Below are 12571 nucleotides of genomic sequence, written 5' to 3'. Positions count from 1 at the left end.
AAAGCTCATGTTATGCTTACATCGTCAAGTAAATACCAAACGCTGATGGCAAATATTTCTATTTCATTGAATGTTTTCTTTTTTTAGATATTTAAAAAAAAAATTAGTCGATAAAGAAGTATTAAAATATATCAATCAAAAACTCGTGTATTTCATTAAAAGAATTTAAAAACAGAAATCGATGAAGCGGATTTTTTGTTCTAGGGGAAAAACTTCTAAGTGAATGTGCGTTTCCTTTTTAACTACGGAGGATGAAAAATACTAATTTTCGTCAACACACGCAATAAAAAAGAGACATTATTTATGTCCCTTGGACGAATCCGTATTTCATATATTTCATTTTAGCATCAGCTCTTTACAGCTTCGCGCAAAACACGTTGCGAAAATGCGATTTTCTACGACCCTCGCTTTAAAAATCCTTTAAAAAATACTTTAATTTAAAAAATACATGGAATTTAAAATATAAATATGGATAAATTCTTAACAATGAAGGATGGAACTATCCATTTAATAGTATAATTTTGAAGTAAGTGATTTGTTGGCATTTATATATACATATATTTATAAGCAAGTCAAAATATGTTGATTTTCTTTATATTTTTTAAAAGAAAACCGCTTTAAAAAAAAATTTGCTATTAAACCTGTAATTTTTTTAAAATTTGCTCCTTTAATTGAAAAAAAATAGGGTTTGAATTACATTTTTCGAGTAGCTTTTAAGCTTCGAAAAATAATAAGTTGAATTATTAAAGTTCTGATCATCATTTTTAATGGCCACTTTCTGATATACCTTGTATATATATATACATAATTTGGGAGAATTAGACCTAGAGTATAAAGAGCATAGTTTACTTTAATGTATTAGTAAATGTATTAATACTATCAAAAGAAAAAAAAAAACAGTGCTCGTTGTAATGTAGATATATAGTAAGCTCAATAGGTATAGATATCCTAGAGCGATTTTAATAATGAGTAAAATGATTCATAATATTTTAATTGAAAATCATTTTCGAAGGGAAAAATCAAACAAAATCAATAGTTCGCTTACTAAACTTATATATATTCAACCATTAATAGACAACTTTTAACAACATGCCAAGAAAAAGATGGACTAATATAAGAAGTAAAAACGGGTGGAAAAAAAAGAAATATCTGCCTCAATACAAAAATGCTAGTTTATTTTGGTGTCTTTAATCCCCTCACACCCTACCTCCCATCCGCATTATTTTGCTGATAAGGAGACTTTGTTTAAATATAAAAAAAATCTTTTTATTACATTATTGTTCAAGACATATTTACTATTTCAATAAAACATCGTTTCCGAAACGATCGTACAAACTATCATTTTACTCAATATATATATATATATATATATATATATATATATATATATATATATATATATATCATAACTTTGTTAGTCTTATATAAAACATTACATCCAATAATGTTTTGTAAGACCGATAATCACTGGATTTGTACACCAATAGATTTATTGTATTTCATTATTCTGAATTATATATATATATATATATATATATATATATATATATATATATATATATATATATATATATAGTAAGTTATAAAATGTATATGGCGATTAAGCTACACTGAATATTCCGCGTTTCATCCACTCTAGGACTCTTCAGGCTTATGCGTCTTCAGGCTTAGGCGCATAATCCTGAAGAGTCCTAGAGTGGATGAAACGCAGAATATTCAGTGTAGCTTAATCGCCATATACATTTTATAAATTACTAACTAGCTCTACCTACGTATTGAGCACTTTTGAAGTAAATACTTAAAGTTTACGCATAGATCTATACTTTCATATATCAATTTTATGTGAGTAAATTAAGTAGTTATATATATATATATATATATATATATATATATATATATATATATATATATATATATATATATATATATAGTAATTTATAAAATATATATGGCGATTAAGCTACACTGAATATTCTGCGTTTCATCCACTATAGGATTCGTCAGGCTTATGCGAGAATTCTGTGGTTGCTTCTTTTTTTATATATGTTGAGGATTTCTAGTTAGCCAATCAGCTTTCTAGTATCCGCCGCGCCCCTTCCTATCAGCCAATGGGCATACATTTTATCGAACAAAGGATCTGTTTTAGAACTAGGTTAGTGGTTTAAGGTAGATCTTTTCCTTCCTTTTTATATATATATATATAAATATACCTATGTGTACACACATACATGTACATATACATATACATATATATATATATATATATATGTGTGATCGTTTATGTATATTCATGTTTGTTTAATTTATTTATTTGTTTGTTTTCTATTGTCATTGTTAGTTTTAAAGCTATTTTGTATCGCTATCCTAGAGTAAGTTTTATTTTGGGAACACAGTTGTTTGCTATTTCTCGTCTACAGTTTAATAGATTTTGAGGTTCTTTAAAGTACAGGATAGCAAATTTTTCATGGAGGCATAATTTACATGGGTCGTCTAAATGTCTGCATGTGGTAGCTTGTCTCATTATTTTCCATTCGACTACCGGCGAATGTCCGCTTTCTTTGAGTTCCCAGTATTTATTCGCTAGTGTTGTTTTTATACGGTGTTTTTTTTATTTTTCAATGTACTTTTGTGGTCATAGTATCGGGTTTTGAAATCTAAGGAAGTCATGCCTATGTAATATTTTTTATTATTTGGGTTTTCTTTCGCAAATATTGTTGCTTGATAAACTACACTTTTTGTTAGACATTTATTTTGGACTGGGCAAAGTGTGTGGTGTCTACAATTGCATTTATCTTGTTCGTTATTAGTATTTTTATTTATAGTATGGTTGTTCTTGTCCGGGGTTGGTTTGTTATTATTATTATTATTATTATTATTATTATTATTATTATTATTATTATTATTATTATTATTATCATTTCTGCTAGTGTTGGTTTTATTTCTGTCATGGTGTCTACTTTTTATTTTCTTGTTGTTTACATTGTTTTCATTTAGTATTTTGTTATTATGTGCTTTAATTATCATCTCTAAATTTTTGCAACAACTGTAAGATAACTTCAAGGTATTTTTATTGAAGATTTTGTGTAAGGGGTTGGTTGCGGGAAAGTGTTTTTCAATAAGATCTAGAAATTTCTTGCCAAGTTTTGTTTTTAACATTTGATTGTATGGGGCCGTATACCAAATTATAGTTCTTTTTCTTCTATTTTTAATTTTATTATAGTTGTTGGTGTTTTGTTGCTTATATTTGATATCGATATTTTTGTATCCACTATTTTTTAGGGCTGTTTCGTAGATATTGGTTGACCTGTTAAATGCATTTTCATCGCTTCAGTTATTACTGAGTCTACTTACGATCGAGTTAGGAATGTGTTTTATAATTGATGGTGGGTGGTTGGACTTAGGGTTTACGTAAATTGGAGTAGCGTTATCTTTTAAGTATGGTTCATATGTGTTTTTATCTAAGTTTAATGTGACGTCCAGGAAGTTTTTTTATTTTTATGTTAGCTGATACGTCCGCTTTTAGGCCTAATTTTTTCATTTCTTTTTGTATGATTTTCTTAAAGTTTTCTCCCTTGACTTTGTTGGAGTTTTTTATTATAGCTAGTCCGTCATCTCAATATAGGCCGATATCCGTAGTATCGAATATGCTTGTGAGGGTATATAGAATGAATAATCCCACAAGATCTGATGCCTCTGCAGAGTCTCTGGCACCCATCGCCAAATCGAACGAATTTTTCATTTTAGTTTTTATCCATTGGTTATTGTTATTTATTAGAACTGATTTTCTACATTTTTTAATGATGTTGATTTTTTCTGAGGATATATCAGTGTATGCTTCGGCAAATTCTAGGGCAATGTTAAAAAGTTCTTCGGATATCGAGGGATAAAAGTCTATGATGTCAAACTGTATGAACGTACATTTATCTTTGTTTTCTATATTTTTAAACCAGGTGATTGCTTCGGTAGTATTTGCCCACTGGTTTAGTTCTAGGTCCTGTTTGATTTGTTTGTTTACTCTAGAAAGTATAGTTTTGCTAATTCTACCTATTTCTGGTTTAGTTGGGTTTATCAGGCGGGTGCTGGGATTATTATTGAAGTCCCATTTGTGGTCTTTAAGCAGAATGTATGACTCTCTAGGTTTCAATTTGTCAACTTTATCGCTAATTTTTAGTTTATCGGTAATTTGTCTACTTTCAGTATTTATTATATCTATGTAGTCGCATTCGTTTGTGTCTAGTTTTTTGTAGTTTTTTGTAATGTTTTCTGTGATTAGTTTGTTATATTCTTGCTTATCTATTTTATAAAAGTTTCTGGTTTTATCTGCTTTTACAAAGATTTTATTAGAGCTGTTTATGTTTCTAACGATTTTGTGTAGTTTCCGTTGGCAATTGTTAGGTTGATTGTGGAATTTTAGGTTTTTAATTACGTTTAAAAGGTCATTTTCAAAGTTCATCAAAAGGTCTACTGTTTTCGCATTTTTAAGGGTTTTAAAACCATAGGATTCTTTTTTGTTTACGTTTTCATTTTTAAGGAAGAAATTTGCTCGCCATCGCATTCGGCGTATTAGCTCATCTGTTTTTTGGATTAATTTAATAATATAGCTATGCTTGCTGGGTGTGGGGATGTTTTTTTAGCGATGTTTCGAAATTAACTCTTTCCATATCTATTTTTAATGTGGTGAAATAAATTCTTTTGAGAGTGCTCGACTGTTTTAGGCGCTAAGTATAACTATTCATTTACTCACATGAATTTAATATACGAAAGTATAGATTTATGCGTAAACTTTAAGTATTTACTTCAAAAGTGCTCAATACGTAGGTAGAGCTAGTTAGTAGTTTATAAAATATTACATAGGCATGACTTCCTTAGATTTCAAAACCCGATACTATGACCACAAAAGTACATTCAAAAATAAAAAACACCGTATAAAAACAACACTAGCGAATAAATACTGGGAACTCAAAGAAAGCGGACATTCGCCAGTAGTCGAATGGAAAATAATGAGACAAGCTACAACGTGCAGACATTTAGACGACCCATGTAAATTATGCCTCCATGAAAAATTTGCTATCCAGTACTTTAAAGAACCTCAAAATCTATTAAACTGTAGACGAGAAATAACAAACAACTGTGTTCACAAAATAAAACTTACTCTAGGATAGCGATACAAAATAGCTTTAAAACTAACAATAACAATAGAAAACAAACAAATAAATAAATTAAACAAACATGAATATACATAAACGATCACACACACACACACACACACACACACACACACACACACACACACATATATATGTGTGTGTGTGTGTGCATGTATGTGTGTACACATAGGTATATTTATATATATATAAAAAAAAGGAAGGAAAAGATCTACCTTAAACCACTAACCTAGTTCTAAAACAGATCCTTTGTTCGATAAAATGTATGCCCATTGGCATTGTATATTTTATAAATTACTAACTAGCTCTACCTACGTATTGAGCACTTTTGAAGTAAATACTTAAAGTTTACGCATAAATCTATACTTTCGTATATTGAATTTATGTGAGTAAATGAATTAGTTATATATATATATATATATATATATATATATATATATATATATATATATATATATATATACATACATAGATTTTGAAACATCAGTTGGAAATATTTGATTTAAAACCACCTGAACAGTGAGATTTTTTTTTTCTCATTGTTCTTCCAACTGAAATCAAATTCCCTTCTTTCCTTATTCGTTTTCTTAGTTTTTAATTTATCATTCTGACGTTTCCTCTTAGAGGGTCAGACGATAAGGCCTTAAGGAAATTTTAATAATTTCACCTGCCCGTTTTTTTTTGGGGGGGGGGGTATTTAAATTAAATTATGTTTCCTCTGAAATTTCTCCTTCCATTTTGCTGTACCAAGAATTTACTTTATATATATATATATATATATATATATATATATATATATATATATATATATATATATATATATATATATATATAACTACTTAATTTACTATAAAATATATATTGCGATTTAAACTACAGTGTAGCTTAATCGACATATATATTTTATAAATTACTATATATATATATACACACACACACACACACTCACACACACACACAAACACACACACACACAAACACACACACTCACACACACACACACACACACACACTCACACACACACACAAACACACAAACACACACACACAAACACACACACACTCACACACACACAAACACACACACACACAAACACACACACTCACACACACACACTCACACACACACACACACACACACACAAACACACACACACACACATATATATATATATACTAGCAGACTGCCCAGTCGTAAAATACGCATAAGCAGAAATACCGTAACTATTAAACTTAACGTTAAATTAAAAAAAAAAAATGAAGTAAAAACGCATGTATCATGTTTTTTTTTTTCTAAATAATTTACTTTTTGTAATTAAAAAGAAAATACTCGAATTGAGACCGAAACCAAAACCTAAAAACAGTGGATCAAGGACGATAACCATTAGGCCAGCTAAACATGATAGTAAAACATATTTTTTAAATCTACTTATTCTTAACATAAGAAAGTTTTCATATGAAAGTTTGCGCATGCGCAGTCGTGAAAAGGGTGACAAACAAATATAAATTCGATGATCCCAAGTACAAATTTTTCTATCTTGACCAATTAGTAGCCCGGATGAAAACGCACGTGTCTGAATATCCTTTATACTAAATTTCAAGTCTATAGATAAAAATTCGTTGAGTGTATAGGTTGAAAAGTGTCCTCAAGCACGCATTTTCACTTTTATAGATATAATTAGTAGGCCGCCCGGCGTTGCCCGGTCGTAAAACACGCATAAATATTATATTTTAATTAATGCAGATTTCTCACTTATTATGAACAGGTATTAAATGTAATGTTAAATTCCTTTATAAAAAAAAAAAAGTAAAAAACGGAAAGAAACCGAGACGTGCATGCGAGAATTATGTTTTTCTAAACAGTTCACTCCTTGTAAGTAAAAAAAAAAAAAATACTCAAGCTGGGATCGAAACTAAAACCTAAGGATAGTGAGTAATGTTCGATAACCATTAGGCCAGCTTGACAAGAAATTCCACAAGTGTTTTCAAACCTACTATATTCTTAACATAGTTATTCTGTCATGTGAACGATTCACGCATGCGCATTCGTGAAATAGTTGACCAGCAGATAGAAATCCGATCACGCCCACGTACTAAGTTTTCAAGTTTGACCCCTCAGCAGCTCTTTTTTCTGATGAAAACCGATTAAAAGTCTTCCATGTGTCTGAATGCCCTTATATACCAAATTTCAAGTTTGTAGATAAAAAATTCGTTGAGTATATAGGTTGAGAAGTGTTTTCACAGGCACACAGATTCTCACTTTTATAGACATACTAGTATATATGTGCAGCGTTAAATGCTTTTAAAAAATGTTGTAAAAAAAAAAAACGGAAAGAAACTGATATATTTGCATGCGAGTATTTTTTTTTATTTTTCTAAACCGTTAACTTCTTGTAAGTAAAAAAAAAAAAAAGAAAAAATACTCGAGCTGAGATTGAAACCAAAACCTAAACGTAGTGTGTCAAGTATGGTAACCATTAGACCAGCATTACACGATATTTAAAGAAATGTCTTCTAACTACTTACTCTTAACATAAGTGATCTGTAACGTGAAATATTCACGCATGCACAATCGTGAAACAGTTAACAGAGAAAAATCCGACGACTTCCTCGTACCAATTTTTCAACGTTGACCCCTTAGAAGACCTTTTTTCAGATGGAAACCGATTAAAAAGTTTTCCACATGTCTGAATATCCTATATATCAAACTTCCAAAGAGTAGATTAAAAATTAGTTGAGTATATAGGTTGAGAATTGTCCACACACACATTCTCAGTTTTATAGAATACTAGAATGGGTGCCGGGCTTTGCCCGGGTGTTTAGAGGCGTATGCTGAGAAAAAAAAGGTCATTTTTTTTTTATTTAACCCCTATTATAGCCCCTTAATATTTATTGTTTTGGGCTCAAATCGAGTTATTAAGTTAGATCCATGTCCAAGGAATCTATATCTAAAATTTCAAGTGTTTAGACACAAAATTGTCGGAGGAGTTTGGTAGAGTTCTCAAAGGTCAAATCGTTGAACTTTTGACCCCTTAATCGAAAAATTTCTGCCAGAAACCCAATCATATCGATTTTCCTAAATCTCAGTACCCTGTATATCAAATTTCGAGCCTGTAGACTAAAAATTGACAGAGTTATTGCGTAGGGAAATGTACACAGACAAACAGATACACAGATACACACACACTTTCACTTTTATAGATATGCTAGCATTTCAGCCCGGCGTTGCCCGTGTGTTTGGATATCTATGTTCAGCAAAAACAAAAGTGGTAGTAGGAAAGCAGGCTCGAACCCGTACCGCAAAGGAGGAAAAAAACGGGGTAAAATCTAACGTTTATGCTGTCACGGCCACCGCCAAACCGGAAGCGATAGTTTTTAAAAGTAAGGCTAGACAATATACAGGAGAGGATAACTTTTAAAAATATCGGCGAAAAAAGTGACCCCCCCCCCTGTAGAAAAGTGCCTTGTTGAAGGGGAAGATATTAATGTTTTTAGCCAATTTTTCGATATTTGTCGGATAAAAGGTCGAACTTTAAAACGATACTGATCTTGGTAAAATCCGTCGCCTCATGCAAACAGACATACATGCATTTATATATTGATAACTAAAAATTTTCGACCCAAACTGATGAAAAAGCTTGCCCTATCTCTGAATACCCTTTATGTAAAATTTCAAATATTTAGACCAGAAATTGTCTGAGTAATTTGGTAGAGACCGCAGAGGTAAATTTTTTCAAACTTTGACCCCTATTATGACCCCTTAACATGTATTGTTTGGGGCTCAAATCAAGTTATTAAGTTAGTCCATGTCCAAGGAACCTATATCTAAAATTTCAAGTGCGTAGACCCGAGTCTGTAGACTAAAAATTGACAGAGTTATTGCTCAGGGAAATGTACACAGACACACAGACACACAAACACACAGATACACAGACACGTTCACTTTTATAGATCTATGGATAGATTGATTGATAGATAAGACTAGCAAGTCGCCCGGCATTGCCCGGTGGTAAAATACGTATAAATATTATATTTTAATTAATGCATAATTCTTATTTATTATAAACAGAAATACCATAAGTATTAAACGTAACGTTAAATTCCTTTAAAAATATATTGAGTAAAAAATAAACGAAAAGAAACTGATACATGTGCATACGAGTATTATGTTTTTTTTATGACAGTTCATTTCTTGTAGCGAAAAGTACTCGAGCTGAGATCGAAACAAAAACCTAGACAGTGCGCCAAGTACACTAAACATTACACCAACTTGAGATGACCTTTAAGTAGTGTCTTCACATCAACTCGTACGTAATATAAATAAGCTGCCATATTTCACGAGCGCGCATGCGCAGTCGTGAAACAGTTGGAAACAAATAAAAATCCTATGTACCAATTTTTCAATTTTTACCCCTTAGATGCCCCTTTTTGAGATTTGTCCACATGTCTGAATAACCTATATACCAAATTTCAAGTCTGTATATTAAAAAATTCGTTGAGTATATAGGTTGAGAAATGTCATCATACACACAGACATTCTCAGTTTTATAGAATTTTAGATTAGAATTTTATAGAGTTTTAAATAAGACTAGCAGGCCGCCTGGCGTTGCCCAGCAGTAAAATACGCATAAATATTATTTTTTAATTAATATAGAAACTGAGGCATGTGCATGCGAGTGTTACGCTTTTTTCTAAACAGTTCACTTCTTGTAAGAAAAAAAAAACTGATATTGTTTTCCACATGTCTAAATATTTTATACACTAGATTTCAAGTCTGTAGATTAAAAATTCATGAGTATATAGGTTGAGAAGTATCCTCACACACATTCTCACTTATATATAAATATATAGATAGACAGATAAAAGCCGATTCTTTGATCGCAACAGATTTTCTGGATGGCGACTTCTCACGCAAGCAGTCAAGGATTTTCCTTTGGCAATGAAGTCAACAGAGTCTTGACTGCGGCATGTTGCTGGTTCTCTGCAATTCTAGAAGGTTCCCTCTCCCAGGCTTTACCTTCTTTCTTTGAGAAGGAGCTTATATAGTGCTAATCATATAAGGTGCCCTTAATAAGGATTTTCTTTTATCTTGCTGACCAGAGTGCTCTCCCTCTAAGGCACTGGCTTATCAATTCCACTTTCCGACCCTTGTGTCACCTCCTCATGTTGTCGGAGGGAGTCATGTTTTATTGCTGAGGCGCCGAAGCAATTCGTTTCCTTCTCCACTTTGGAATATTACAAGAGGCGTTCCAAAGTATTTCGAAGTATTTCAAACTGCATTTTTATGATAACTGAGTTTATGCATTCATAACCTGGACCTTTCATCTCTTTATTACAGATATTGACGGTGCGAAACTCCCAGAAAGCATTCTCTATTATGGACGTGCGTCAGAAACAGATATGCGTCATTGAATTCTCTGGCAAAAGTGTATTCGAATTTGTGGTGACTATGTAGAAAAATAAATTCTAGAGCACAAAAGATCGTTCGTTTTAATGGTACCACTCACGTCTTCGTAGCTCTTCAACATTTTGAATTATCAAAAAGAAAGTAGTGACAAAAGTGTATTGAGAATGGTAGTGGCTATGTAGAAAATTCTTGGTCTAACCTTCACTCCTGATATTAAATGGAGCAATTACATCAAATCTGTTGCCAATATCGCTGGAAAGATGGTGAGATCATTCTTCCGCTCCAGTAGATTTATCACTGATAATGCAATTCTTTACTTATATAAGAGCCGAGTACGTTCTAGGATGAAGCACTGTTGCTACATCTGGGCAAGAACTGCTCAGAGCACTCTATCTTGCCTTGACAGAGTTCAAAAGCGACTTCGTAATCTAGATGGCGATGCCCTTTTCTCTTCACTGCAACCTCTTTTCCACAGAAGAGATGTTGTGAGCCTATCTCTACTATATCATTATTTTCAGGGCAACTGCGCGACTGAGCTCCAATCTTTGGTTCACCTTGTCAATCTTTCACAAAAAAAAAAAAAAAAAACACTGGTCTAGCCAAAAACACTATCAATCAATTCCCCCACTCTCTATCGGTGCCTAAACCTAAACGTGGATTCCATCAACAAAGCTTCTTTCCTAGAACTGCCCGCATGTAGAACTCTGTTCCGCTGGTCTGCCTTTCAGTTGACTACAATGTCATCTTCTTCAAGTCTAATATAAACAAGTTCTTATTGGACCATCTTCATAAATAATCTAATCATACCAAATTTCCACCACATACGATTAATACACTACTGACCCAATGACTACCATACACACATTAACCATTATCCTCGAGCGGCCTCAAGGCCTCGATATTGTAAAAAGAAATCTAGATCACAAAAAGGTGTGTGATATTTGTAAAAAAAACATCTAGATCACAAAAAGGTGGTCGATATTTGTAAAAAAATCTAGATCACAAAAAGATGTTCGATATTTGTAAAATAATCTAGATCACGAAAAGATGTTCGATATTTGTAAAAAAAAATCTAGATCACAAAAAGGTGGTCGATATTTGTAAAAAAATCTAGATCACAAAAAGGTGGTCGATATTTGTAAAAAAAATCTAGATCACAAAAAGATGTTCGATATTTGTAAAAAAAATCTAGATCACAAAAAGATGTTCGATATTTGTAAAAAAAAATCTAGATCACAAAAAGGTGGTCGATATTTGTAAAAAAATCCAGATCACAAAAAGGTGGTCGATATTTATAAAATAAAATCTAGATCAGAAAAAGGTGGTCGATATTTGTAAAAAAATCTAGATCAGAAAAAGGTGGTCGATATTTGTAAAAAAATCTAGATCACAAAAAGGTGGTCGATATTTGTAAAAAAAATCTAGATCACAAAAAGATGTTCGATATTTGTAAAAAAAATCTAGATCACAAAAAGATGTTCGATATTTGTAAAAAAATCTAGATCACAAAAAGATGTTCGATATTTGTAAAAAAATCTAGATCACAAAAAGGTGGTCGATATTTATAAAAAAAATCTAGATCACAAAAAGATGTTCGATATTTGTAAAAAAAAATCTAGATCACAAAAAGGTGGTCGATATTTGTAAAAAAAATCTAGATCACAAAAAGATGTTCGATATTTGTAAAAAAAATCTAGATCACAAAAAGGTGGTCGATATTTATAAAAAAATCTAGATCACAAAAAGATGTTCGATATTTGTAAAAAAAATCTAGATCACACAAAGGTGGTCGATATTTATAAAAAAAATCTAGATCACAAAAAGATGTTGGATATTTGTAAAAAAAAATCAAGATCAGAAAAAGGTGGTCGATATTTGTAAAAAAATCTAGATCACAAAAAGATGTTCGATATTTGTAAAAAAAAATCTAGATCATAAAAAGATGTTCGATATTTGTAAAAAAAATCTAGATCAAAAAAAGATGTTCGATATTTGTAAA

The sequence above is a fragment of the Euprymna scolopes genome, chromosome 37, assembly GCF_053919585.1.
Source record: "Euprymna scolopes isolate OS-2025 chromosome 37, ASM5391958v1, whole genome shotgun sequence".
Classification (NCBI taxonomy): Eukaryota; Metazoa; Mollusca; class Cephalopoda; order Sepiida; family Sepiolidae; genus Euprymna; species Euprymna scolopes.
This window is presented reverse-complemented; position numbering follows the sequence as displayed.